General features: G+C 44.3%; 1 protein-coding gene across 2 annotated transcripts in view; it reads left to right on the plus strand.

Moving 5' to 3' along the window:
* dpp6 (dipeptidyl peptidase like 6) overlaps positions 1–14,039 on the plus strand; it is a 1,023,588-nt gene that overhangs the window by 128,067 nt on the left and 881,482 nt on the right. The gene's annotated exons all lie outside the window — the stretch shown is intronic.

Consider the following 14,039-nt stretch of genomic DNA (forward strand, 5'->3'; position numbering starts at 1 on the left):
TGACAAGCACATGCCCATTTGATTGAAATAGAAACTGAAAAATCATTGACTACTTTCTGAGAAATAAGGAAGATTAATTAAAATTTGTTATATTTATCCGAGACAATTATAATTCACATACATTAAAATTAGTTTTTGTTTAGCACTCGAGGATTTGCTCGGCAGTAATTATGGCTGTGCATTCTATTAATGCTCATTTAAATTTCATGCCACAATGTGCAAGGTTTTTCATGAATACTTTAAAATTCTCATCAGTTCAGCTTATTGCTTGAGCCCAGTGGAGAATGCTGAGGAACTGCACAGCGTGAGGATGTGGGAGGATTGCTGAAAACAGCGCAAGGATTTTTTTTTTTTTTCATTGAACCGAGCGTGTACTGAAATCTTGCATTGTTGTGAGCAGTAAAGAGTTTTTTTGCATCCTTGCCACTGAAAAAAAATTTTGCCCCAAGATTATTTCCACTGCCAAAAAAAGCCCAACCCACCAGGAAAGCAAGGCGAGCAAGTTGTTCGGAAGGAGATGTGTGTAAAATAGTATGAGAGCAAGAGAGAGCCAAGAGTCGAGGAGGGGGCCCATGATGAAGGCGACGAACATGAGGGGTTGGCCAGTTGGAGCAGCTCCCTCCCCAACTCTCCAGACTTTGGGGCGTCCGGGCTCTTCTTCACTGCGACACACCAGGCCTGCCGACACACGTGGCTGGGACTTTGTTCTAGTCAGCTGCCATGTCCATCCCTGCTCTCGGAGCGCCGCCCGCTGCCGGATTTCTGTTTCCCCTCATAACGGGAATGATGTGGTGGCTTTGGAGAGGGTGCAGCGGAGATTTCCTAGAATGCTGTCTGGAATAGAGGGTTTCAGCTACCGGGAGACTCGGATCGTTTTCTCTGGAACGTCGGAGGTTGAGGGGAGACTTGGTAGAAGTGTATAAAATTTACGAGAGGCTTGGATAGGGTAGACAGTCAGAACCTTTTTCCCAAGGTGGAAATGTCCAGCACTTGAGTGCATAGTTATAAGTTGAGAGGAGGAATGTTTAATGGAGATGAGTGGGGCAAGTTTTTTACGCAGTGGTGGGGTCTGGAACTGTGGGCGGACCCCGCCACTGGGGTGGAGGCAGATACGATTGTGGAATTCAGGAGGAAGTGCAGGGAATAGAGGGGATATGGTTCATATACAAGCAGAATTAGATCAGTTTAATGTGGCATCATGTTCTGCATGGACATTGTGGGCCGAAGGGCCCGTTCCTGTGCTGTAGAGTTCTATGTTCCATGTGATAAGAGCAATATTTAGGGTCGCAGGAAGGGAGATGGCGTGTGGGGGTTAATTGAAAGATCTAATGCTGGGCTGATGGAACATGTGACCTCCTTCTGTGCTGAGAGACTTATGCCCCTGTCCCACTTAGGAAACCTGAATGGAAACCTCTGGAGACTTTGCGCCCCACCCAAGGTTTCCGTGCGATGCTAGTTGAAGGTGGTTGCCGGAGGTTGCAGGTAGTGGAAGGTAAGACCTTCCACTACCTGCAACCTCCGGCAACCACCTTCAACTAGCATCGCAACTGGCTTCGACTAGTTTTTAATTTTTTGAAATAATCACCGGAACATAGAAGAAGCGGAAACCACTTTCGACCATTAGGGAGACTGACAAAAACCTCCGGGAAACTCCGGTAACCACACGGAAACCTTGAGTGGGGCGCAAAGTCTCCAAGAGGTTTCCGTTCAGGTTTCCTAAGTGGGACAGGGGCATTATATCACTTCTTTTGCTTTCAGGTGTGTATTATTTAGGGTTGCTTCACTTTTTTTTTTCTCCTGACTCCATCTGAGCTGCTTTTTTACCGCAGCAGAAGGATTGCAAATTTGTCTCGAAATTGTTTCATCAGGAGTGACAAATGATTGCTGGGCTGTTAATGTCTCCAAAGAAGCTTAACGCAGCACGACTCACAGTAGTTCTGCAGTGGTAGAGAGAATAATCTAAACAGCTCAGCGAGATTTTTTTTCTTTGGTTTGCACCACCAAATGATTTTTAAACGATAATTAAACTATTTAATTTAAATGTGTGCCAAGCAATTTTAAGGTGCATATCATTTCGGCAATTTTGCAGATCTTGCAATTCTACACTGGGATTCAAACTGCAGCGAATACGAGAGTTGCTTCACCTCAATGTTGTTTTGTTGCTTAGGCATTAAAACCTGTGCTTTTGGTTTAGTGTCGTTTATTGTCACGTGTACCCAAGTACAGTGAAATGCTTTTTTGTTGCGTCCCATCCAGTCAGCAGAAAGAGTATACATGATTACACTCAAGCTGTCTACAGTGCACAGATATAGGTAATAACGTTTAGTGCAAGATAAAGTCCGATTAAAGATAGTCAGAACGTTTGTGATGGTACGCTCTGGTAAGGCATACCCACACCTGTAAAAGGTTACATGTAATTTTGATGGCACAGTGGCATGGCGGCAGAGCTGCTACCTCACAGCGCCAGAGCCTCAGAACTGCTGTAGCTTTGGGAGCAACAGCAGCACGTGATTAGCAAGAGATACGACTGATTGGCTCTAGTCCAAGTGGGAGGAGAGAAGTGAGTCAGAGGGGTGAAAACAGTTAAAGTAGAGGCCAAGGACAGGCAGACTTTACTCAGAACTGCTGTAGATTTGGGAGCAACAGCAGCAGGAGTTTAGCAAGAGATACGACTGATTGGCTCTAGTCCAAGTGGGAGGAGAGAAGTGAGTCAGTGCTGGGAAAACAGTTGAAAACTGAGGAATTTGATTTGTAAATTGGTAAATCAGGCAATTTATCAGTCAATTTAAGCAAGACGGCTCTCAGCGAGCGGCCTTGTGAGGGAAGTGCCCTGTGAGAAAAGTGTCTTTGGCTCGAGGGTGCCCTGTGAGTAAAGTGTGAGTCTTTGGCTCGAGAGTCTTCGGTGAGGAGGCTGAGGAGAGGAGACCACGCAATACGCTTGAGAGGTAGAGACGAAAGAAGGAGATGTCAGGCAAGCTGATTCAGTGCGATGCTTGCAGTATGTGGGAGGTCAAGGACACCGCTGGTGCCTCTGGCTGCTACAAATGCGAGAAGTGCATCCAGGTAGAGCTCCTGAAGGGCCGTGTTGGGAAACTTGAGAAGCAAGTGGATGACCTCCGGTTCGTCCGAGAAACGGAGTCATTCCTTGACAAGTCCTACAGTACGATTGTTACACCTAAGGTACTGGAAGAGAGAAGGTGGGAGACAGTGAGAATGGGAGGGAAGCATGGAATGCCAACGTCCCCGGGTGTTGTACCTCTTGTGAACAGGTTCACCCACTTAGAAGCTGTCGGGACAGAAGAGGTGTTTACACTGGGCGGCGGACTGGCTTGTGATGCGAATAGGGCTGTTGAACCAAAACCAAAAAGGCCTAAGGCAGGCAACGCCATTGTAGTGGGAGACTCCATTGTGAGAGGTACGGACAGGGGTTTCTGCGGCAACAGACGGGATGCGAGGATGGTGTGCTGCCTTCCTGGTGCCAGGATCCAGGATGTCACGGACAGAGTGCAGAAAATCCTCAAGGGCGAAGGTGAACATCCGGAAGTGGTAGTGCATGTCGGCACAAATGATGTCGGAAAGAAGGGGATGAATATTCTGCAGCGTGACTTTAGAGAGCTCGGAAAAATGCTGAAAAGCAGGACCTCCAGGGTTGTTATCTCCGGTTTGCTTCCAGTTCCTCGTGCTGGCGAGAGCAGGAACAGGGAGATACGGGACCTGAACGTGTGGCTGAGGAACTGGTGCACGGGGCAGGGATTTAGATTCTTAGATCACTGGGATCTGTTTTGGGGTAAGGGGGAACTGTACAAAAAAGGGACGGATTGCATCTTAACAGGTGTGGGACCAGCATTCTGGCAGGCAGGTTTGCCACTGCTACACGGGTGGATTTAAACTGAATAAGGGGGGTGGGGTGTCGAATGGGATAGTGGAGGATGGAGTTAAAGGGAAAGGGTTTCTTAAATGTGTGAGCGTAGAGACAGAGGGGTGTAAAATGAGGGTAGAAGCAATAGGTAGCAAGGTGAAAAGTAAAAGTGGCAGGCAGACAAAACCAGGGCAAAAATCAAAAAGGGCCACTTTTCAACATAATTGTATAAGGGATAAGAGTGTTGTAAAAACAAGCCTGAAGGCTTTGTGTCTCAATGCAAGGAGCATTCGTAATAAGGTGGATGAGTTGAATGTGCAGATAGCTATTAATGACTATGATATAGTTGGGATCACGGAGACATGGCTCCAGGGTGACCAAGGCTGGGAGCTGAACATCCAGGGATATTCAATATTCAGGAGGGATAGAGAGAAAGGAAAAGGAGGTGGGGTAGCGTTGCTGATTAGAGAGGAGATTAACGCAATGGAAAGGAAGGACATTAGTTTGGAGGATGTGGAATCGGTTTGGGTAGAGCTGCGAAACACTAAGGGGCAGAAAACGCTGGTGGGTGTTGTGTACAGGCCACCTAACAGTAGTAGTGAAGTTGGAGATGGTATCAAACAGGAAATTAGAAATGCGTGCGACAAAGGCAAAACCGTTATAATGGGTGACTTCAATCTACATATAGATTGGGTGAATCAAATTGGCAGGGGTGCTGAGGAAGAGGATTTCTTGGAATGTATGTGGGATAGTTATCTAAATCAACATGTAGAGGAACCAACGAGAGAGCAGGCTATTTTAGACTGGGTATTGAGTAATGAGGAAGGGTTAGTTAGCAGTCTTGTTGTACGTGCCCCCTTGGGCAAGAGTGGCCATAATATGGTTGAGTTCTTCATTAGGATGGAGAGTGACATTGTTAATTCAGAAACAATGGTTCTGAACTTAAAGAAAGGTAACTTTGAGGGTATGAGACGTGAATTGGCCAAGATTGACTGGCAATTAATTCTAAAAGGGTTGACGGTGGATATGCAATGGAAGGCATTTAAAAACTGCATGGATGAACTACAAAAATTGTTCATCCCAGTTTGGCAAAAGAATAAATCAGGGAAGGTAGTACATCCGTGGATAACAAGGGAAATCAGGGATAGTATCAAAGCGAAGGATGATGCGTACAAATTAGCCAGAAAAAGCAGCATACCAGAGGACTGGGAGAAATTCAGAGGACGGCAGAGGAGGACAAAGGGCTTAATTAGGAAAGGAAAAATAGATTATGAAAGAAAACTGGCAGGGATCATAAAAACTGACTGCAAAAGTTTTTATAGATATGTGAAAAGAAAGAGATTAGTTAAAACAAATGTAGGTCCCTTGCAGTCAGAAACAGGTGAGTTGATCATGGGGAACAAGGATATGGCGGACCAATTGAATAACTACTTTGGTTCCGTCTTCACTAAGGAAGACATAAATAATCTGCCGGAAATAGCAGGGGACCGCGGGTCAAAGGAGTTGGAGGAATTGAGTGAAATCCAGGTTAGCCGGGAAGTGATGTTGGGTAAATTGAATGGATTAAAGGCCGATAAATCCCCAGGGCCAGATAGGCTGCATCCCAGAGTACTTAAGAAAATAGCTCCAGAAATAGTGGATACATTAGTAATAATCTTTCAAAATTCTTTAGATTCTGGAGTAGTTCCTGAGGATTTGGTGGGTAGCAAACGTAACCCCACTTTTTAAGAAGGGAGGGAGAGAGAAAACGGGGAATTACAGACCAGTTAGTCTAACATCGGTAGTGGGGAAACTGCTAGAGTCAGTTATTAAAGATGGGATAGCAGCACATTTGGAAAGTGGTGAAATCATTGGACAAAGTCAGCATGGATTTACAAAAGGTAAATCATGTCTGACGAATCTTATAGAATTTTTCGAGGATGTAACTAGTAGCGTGGATAGGGGAGAACCAGTGGATGTGGTGTATCTGGACTTCCAGAAGGCTTTCGACAAGGTCCACATAAGAGATTAGTATACAAACTTAAAGCACACGGTATTGGGGGTTCAGTATTGATGTGGATAGAGAACTGGTTGGCAAACAGGAAGCCAAGAGTAGGAGTAAACGGGTCCTTTTCACAATGGCAGGCAGTGACTAGTGGGGTACTGGCAAGGTTCAGTGCTGGGACCCCAGCTATTTACAATATATATTAATGATCTGGATGAGGGAATTGAAGGCAATATCTCCAAGTTTGCGGATGACACTAAGCTGGGGGGGCAGTGTTAGCTGTGAGGAGGATGCTAGGAGACTGCAAGGTGACTTGGATAGGCTGGGTGAGTGGGCAAATGTTGGCAGATGCAGTATAATGTGGATAAATGTGAGGTTATCCATTTTGGTGGCAAAAACAGGAAAGCAGACTATTATCTAAATGGTGGCCGACTAGGAAAAGGGGAGATGCAGCGAGACCTGGGTGTCATGGTACACCAGTCATTGAAAGTAGGCATGCAGGTGCAGCAGGCAGAGAAGAAAGCGAATGGTATGTTAGCTTTCATAGTAAATGGATTTGAGTATAGGAGCAGGGAGGTTATACTGCAGTTGTACAGGGTCTTGGTGAGACCACACCTGGAGTATTGCGTACAGTTTTGGTCTCCAAATCTGAGGAAGGACATTATTGCCATAGAGGGAGTGCAGAGAAGGTTCACCAGACTGATTCCTGAGATGTCAGGACTGTCTTATGAAGAAAAACTGGATAGACTTGGTTTATACTCTCTAGAATTTAGGAGATTGAGAGGGGATCTTATAGAAACTTATAAAATTCTTAAGGGGTTGGACAGGCTAGATGCAGGAAGATTGCTCCCGATGTTGGGTAAGTCCAGGACAAGGGGTCACAGCTTAAGGATAAGGGGGAAATCCTTTAAAACCGAGATGAGAAGAACTTTTTTCACACAGAGAGTGGTGAATCTCTGGAACTCTCTGCCACAGAGGGTAGTCGAGGCCAGTTCATTGGCTATATTTAAGAGGGAGTTAGATGTGGCTAAGGGGATCAGAGGGTATGGAGAGAAGGCAGGTACGGGATACTGAGTTGGATGATCAGCCATGATCATATTGAATGGCGGTGCAGGCTCGAAGGGCTGAATGGCCTACTCATGCACCTAATTTCTATGTTTCTATGTTTCTATGAGACCCCAGTTCGACCCTGACCTCAGGTGCTGTCTATGTGGTGTTTGCACGTTCTCCCTGTGACCGTGTGGGTTTCCTCCTGGTGCTCCGGTTTCCTCCTACATCCAACTACTCTTTGTGTGAGGAAGGTTTTCCGCAGATCCTCTTTAAACTTCCTCCCTCTCACCTTGAACCTATGTCGTCTGGTTTTAGACATCCCTACCTCGGATGGTAGACCCTGGCTATCTATCCTATCTATGCCTCTCATCGTTTTATACAGTTCCATCATGTCACCATCACATCACCTCTCAGCCTCCTTTGCAGCAGGGACAACAGACAGCTAGAATAAGCCAATACATCGTTGCCAAGTTACCCTGTCGTAAGCAGTAATAGCAGTAAGGAAAATCAATTATATTTTTCACCTCTCATGAAATAAATACACGGCAGTGGTTGAGTGGTGCAAGAACAACAATCTTGTTCTCAATGTTAGCAAGACCATGGAGTTGATTGTTAACTTCAGGAGGGTAAAACCGAGGGATCATGCATGCATCTATTATCATTGGTGGGGAGTGGAGAGACTGGGTTAAAGTCATTGGGTTTGCATATCTCTGGTGATCATCCTGGATCCTAATACTATTACAAAGAAAGCACACCATTGCCTCTACTTCCTCAGAAGCTAGGGAAGATTCAACATGTCACGAAATGGTCTATCGATCTTCTACGTGGGTATGCTGAGAAGCACACTGACTTGTTGCATCACGGCCTGGTTCGATAATTGGAACGTTCAAGAATGAAGGAGGCTGCAGAAAGTGATGGATATTGCTAGATCTATCATGGGTATTGAAACTCCCCTCCATTGAAGGGATCTACTAGGACGGTTGCCTCAAGCAAGCAGCTAATATCATCAAAGGCCCACATCACTGTGGGCCACCCTCTCATCTCGCTACTACCATCAGGAAGAAGGTACAGGAGCCTGAGATCTGTGACCTCAAGGTTCTTGAACCACCATGCACTACCCTTACCACAAGCATACCTCAGCATTGAACTACCAGAGACATGGCAGTAAGGTGCACCATGTACTTTGGCTTGCGCTATCATGGTCTGGTTTACCGAGAATAACTGATAATTTATTGCAATTTAATTTATTGTGTTGTTGCATTCAATGTGCGTGTAAAGCGGCAGCAAGTAAGAATGTCACTGTTCCAGTGCCAGTGCATATTAAGCGCCTCGTGACTCTCTTGGAAGAACATAAGAGTATGCCTTTCCCTTCTCAACTTTTTGGACGTTCAGCCACTGGTGTACTTCAAGGCTTCCTTCCCACCCAATCCTCATTTCCCTTGTGTAGGAAGGAACTGTGGATGCTGGTTTACACCGAAGATTGACACAAAATGGTGAAGTAACTCAGCGGGTCAGGCAGCATTTCTCGAGAAAAATAAATAGACGTTTTAGATCGAGACCCTTCTTCAGACTGAGTCAGGGGGATTTGAATTAGAAGTATGAAAAGGTTCGGAACAAATCAATGATGACCAATGAAAGGTGGAGCCCACAATGGTCCATTGTTGCCTGTGGAAGAGGAGATAACAAAGGGATATATTGATGCTAACAGTGGAACTACCAGGATGACTAGGGTGGAGGAGGGGCAGAGAGAGAGGGAATGCAAGGACTTTGAGGTGCTGTTCCTTCAATTTGTGTGTGGCTTCACTCTGAGAGTGGAGGACTCCTTTTCTCCAGATATGCTGTGTGACCCACTGAGTTATTCCAGCATTTGTGTCAATCCCCATTTTCTTTGATTCCCTTAGTTATTAAGGGAATCAGGGGATATGAGGGAATGGTACTGAGGAGTAAGATCAGGAATGACTCTTTTAGACTTGAACTTCATTGGTCTTCTGGGGCAGCAAAGTTACAACCCTCGAAGTAAAGCAAATAAAGTTATAGTCATACAGTCTGGAAACAGGCCCCTGTGGCCCAGTTTGTCCATGCTGACTATGGAAACTGAATTCTAGTTCTAATTTGCAACAAACAAATTACAGATTTTTGCAATTCATACACAGTAACTATGCCCTTAACTGTGATTTTTTTTCTTCTTGTTTAGATGTAATAGATTTTTCTCATTACATCTGAAACAAAGGCAGATGGAAAATTGGTTCACATAATGAGTTGGCAATCTTTCTTACGAAACCAGCACAACAAATCTCCACACAGACAGCACCCGCGGTCAGGATCGAACCCGGGTCTCTGGCGCTGTGAGACAGGAGCTCAACCAGTTGGAGTGTATTATATCTTGCATCTGACACGTGACTAAGTGATGGTGGAAAGTCACACACAACAAAACACTCTGCCTCGGACTTGCTTTTCTAAATACGGTTCTTCTAGAAACATAGAAACATAGAAAATAGGTGCAGGAGTAGGCCATTCGGCACTTCGAGCCTGCACCGCCATTCAATATGATCATGGCTGATCATCCAACTCAGTATCCTGTACCTGCCTTCTCTCCATACCCCCTGATCCCTTTAGCCACAAGGGCCACATCTAACTCCCTCTTAAATATAGCCAATGAACTGGCCTCAACTACCTTCTGTGGCAGAGAATTCCACAGATTCACCACTCTCTGTGTGAAAAATGTTTTTCTCATCTCGGTCCTAAAAGACTTCCCCTTTATCCTTAAACTGTGACCCCTTTTTCTGGACTTCCCCAACATCAGGAACAATCTTCCTGCATCTAGCCTGTCCAACCCCTTAAGAATTTTGTAAGTTTCTATAAGATCCCCCTTCAATCTTCTAAATTCTAGCGAGTACAAGCCGAGTCTACCCAGTCTTTCTTCATATGAAAGTCCTGACATCCCAGGAATCAATCTGGTGAACCTTCTCTGTACTCCCTCTATGGCAAGAATGTCTTTCCTCAGATTAGGAGACCAAAACTGTACGCAATACTCCAGGTGTGGTCTCACCAAGACCCTGTACAACTGCAGTAGAACCTCCCTGCTCCTATACTCAAATCCTTTTGCTATGAAGGATGCTTCTGAGACGGGACAATTGAATTTATGGTCAATGGTGATCTCAGGAAATTGATGAAGATGAACTCAGCAAAATGGTACTCTTTGCATTTTGGTCCCAGAAGAGGATCCATTCTAGAAGAAGGACGGCACAGTGGTACACCAATAGAGTTGTTGCCTTGCAGCACCAGAGACCTGACTTTGTGCCTGATCATGGGTGCTGTGTGCAGACAGTTTGCACGTTCCTTTCTGTGGTTTCCCCCCACTTCCAAAGCCGCACACTAGCTTTATGTTGCCCCAATTTCACATCCACTCCTTACACTTTAGTAGCAATTTAGAGGTCAATTAGTCTATAAACCCACACATCTTTGGGTTGTGGAAGGAAACCGGAGCACCCTGAGGAAACCCACACAGTCACATGGAGAACATGCAAGCTCCACATGGACAGCACCCGAGATCAGAATCAAACCCGGGTCTCTGACACTGTAAGGCAGCAGCTCTACCACAGCGCCACTGTGGTGCCCACTATGTGTTGAGGATATAACATAGTGGATGAGGAAGAACCAATGAATATACATTTATCGAAGATTTTTGATAATGTCCCACATTGGAAGTTGTTGTCCAAGGTTAAAGCACATGATATTATATTGACTTACTAGACAGAGGAAGAAGTATAGGAATAAAGTTGTGTTTTTCCAAGCAGCAGTATGAACTATAAGGGTATCACAGCATTAATTACGTGGACCCCATCTGAATGTAATAGCTATTAATGGTTTAATCATATCTTCAAGTTGCAGATATCATGAAGCTGGGTGGGAGTGGGAGCTGTGAAGAGGATGTAGAGAGGCTGCAGTGTGATTTAGACAAGCTGGGGGAGTGGAGAGATGCAATACAATGCGGACAATTGTGTGTTTATCCCCTTTCATGGCCAGAACAACAAGGCAAATTATTAACTGAGGGGCAACAGATTAAGAAAGGTGAGATGCAACTAGACTGGATGTCATTAAAGTATATTCAATTCAATTCAAACACAACAGCTGCAAATTTTCTACCCTCCCCTCTATCCACCCCCTCCCCCACTCTTGTTGTCCTACGAGTTCCACTGTTCGCATCCTTGTATTCCTGCCGTTAGCTCACCTTCACCAGCCAACAACACGCCATTATGGACTTCATGCTTCCTGGGGTCATTGTTGCTGGCCCTGATTTGTTCTGGCCTTTCAGTGTAATCCCCCCCCACCACCACCACCGCCCGCACCTCTACTTTCAGTCTAAAGAAGGGTTCCGACCCGAAACGTCACCAATTCCTTTTCTCCAAAGATGCTGCCTGACCTGTGAAGTTATTCCAGCAATTCATGTCTATTTTTGGTATAAACCAGCATCTGCAGTTCCTTCCAACATATTCAATTCAATGTACTTTATTCAACGGTACTATATTGTTACGTGTACCTAGTTACAGTGAAATTTCATTTTTTTCACACAGTTCAGTAAAAATCTTACTATGCATAGGCATAATCATACTTAAGTACAAGACTGAAAATATAGTAGATTACACTGAGAACACGAGTCACTGCGTTTCAAGTGTCATCTTGTACCCTTCAAGTTCAAAGCTGTTAAAATGTACTTTAGATATGTAATATTTGTTGAAAAGAGCGTGATTCAAGTACTATTTTTAAAGCATGGGAATAGCATGCTTCAGTCACATCCTATAGAAACTAAGTTTTAGTTTAGTTTATTGTCACGTGTACTGAGGTACAGTGAAAAGCTTTTCATTGTGTGCTAACCAGTCAGCGGAATGCAATACATGATTACAATCGGGCCGTCCACAGTGTACAGACACATAATAAAGGGAATAATGTTTATTAAGAATAACGCAGTTAAAGTAAGAAATGTTATTGGCGTAGAGATTTATAAGAGTGGAGCGATTGTAATGTGTGATTGCTGATCCATTTCTGGAACCAGCTTGCTGAGAGTCGCCTGACTTGGGTGCCATCTTGTAGACCATCAGGAACAAGGGTATGCCAATGTAATTGCACAGTACCGAGTGAACTGCATGTTGTTTTAGTCTTATCTGAGGAATGAGGTCCTTGCTACAGGCAGAGTGCAATAACATGGTTCCTGACATGGCAAGATTGACTATAGGAAGAGAGAATGGAATCAGTGGGCTTGTGCTCCCCACAGTCTAGAAGAGAGAGAAGACCTGTTTGAAACTCAAAATACTTGTGGGACTGGAATGACTAAATTTGGAAGAGTATTCCCAATGGTGGGGAAGTCCAGAACCAGGGGCCACAACTGTAAGATAGATTCATGGAGTGAAACAACATGGAAAGAGGCCATTAGCACAACTGTCCATGCTGACCAAGTTGTCTAACTGGGCAAGTTAACCTGCAATTTCCTGCACCAAGGTACATATCCCTCTTAGCCTTCCTAAATTCCTTTTTAAGCTGCTCCATAAACTTTTTATACTCCCCATCACAACTATATTATATATTTCCTCTTTTCTCGTTATACATCCCTTAATATCCATCAACATGAGGGGCTGAATGATGGTGCAGTGGTACAGTTGCTGCCTCACAGCGCCAGAGAACCGGGTTCAATCCAAGTGCTGTCTGTAAGATCCTGTCTATGTCGACTATGTATGTTCTCCCTGTGACCATGTGGGTTTTCTCCCACATTCCTAAGACAACAGGTTTGTAGGTTAATTGGCTTTGGTAAAAATTCTAAATTGTCCTTAGTGTGTAGGATAGTGCTAGTGTACGGGGATTGCTGGTTGGCATCCAGTCAGTGGGCCGAAGGGCCTGTTTCTGCGCTGTATCTCTAAACTAAACTAATCCAGGTTTCCTTGTCCTGCTTACCCCTGGCTAGGATATGGGTAAGCCATTTGGGAAAGAGATGAGGAGGAATTTCACCACCCAAAACATGGTTTGGCTGTGGAATTCTCTACCAGGGAAAATAATTGAGGCCATATCATTAAATATATTCAAGAAAGAATTATAGAATAGAATAGAATAGAATAGAATAGAATAGAATAGAATAGTTTCTTTATTGTCATTGTAACATGAACCATGTATAACAAAATTGTAAAATGTCAGCCAGTCAGTGCACCATTCAAACATTTCTAAAAGCTAACGATACATACAAAGTAAAATATTAAAAAAGATAAACAACTAAAATAAATATCATAAAAATAGCACGCATAAACACCCAGCCCTACATCCTTCTGTCGATTTCATGTATGTATGTATCGCCCCTGCGTTCCTTGGCGGCTACATTTAGTGCCTTTATAGCAGTGGGGTAAAAAAAATTATATTATGTTCCAATGGCTAAAATCATCAAGGCTTATGGGGAGAGAGCTGGAATAAGATATTGATTTGGATGATTAGCAACACAAGTTGATAGAGTGACAAAGATGATGTATGTTATGCTTGCCTACATCAGTCGGGGCCTTGAGAGTAAGAGTCAGGAAGTCATTGTAGTTTTATAAGACTTTGGTCGGGTCGTATTTGGAGTATAGTGTGCAGTTCTGGCCTCCCCATTAGAGGAAGGATGTGGAAGCCTTGGAGAGGTTGCAGAAGAGGCTTACCAGAATGCTGCCTGGATTAGATGGTTTTGCCTATGAGAGGTTGGACAAATTTAGATTGTTTTCTCTGGAGCATCAGAGATTGAGGGGAGATCTAATAGAAGTATGTCAGAGGCATAGATAGGGTAGAGAGTTGGAACCTTTATACTTGAATGGAAATATCAAAGGCTAGACGGCATAGGTTTGTCAGAGATGGGGAAATTTGATTGGAATCTGAGGGCAAGTTTTGTACACAGATAATGGTGGGTGCCTGGAACGCATTGGCCAGGGATGGTGGTGGAAGCAGATATGATAGTGGCATTTAAATTTTTTTTGATAGGCACATGGATATGCAGGAAATGGAGGGGTATGGATCACATGCAGGCAGCAGTGATGAACTTGACATCATGTTTGGCATGGACATTGTGGAATGAAGGGAACGTTCATGTGTTATGCGTTCTATGATTGCGTTAAAAGGTGGAGCATCTCCAAAGGG

This window comes from Amblyraja radiata, chromosome 2, assembly GCF_010909765.2.
Source record: "Amblyraja radiata isolate CabotCenter1 chromosome 2, sAmbRad1.1.pri, whole genome shotgun sequence".
In the NCBI taxonomy this organism is placed as follows: Eukaryota; Metazoa; Chordata; class Chondrichthyes; order Rajiformes; family Rajidae; genus Amblyraja; species Amblyraja radiata.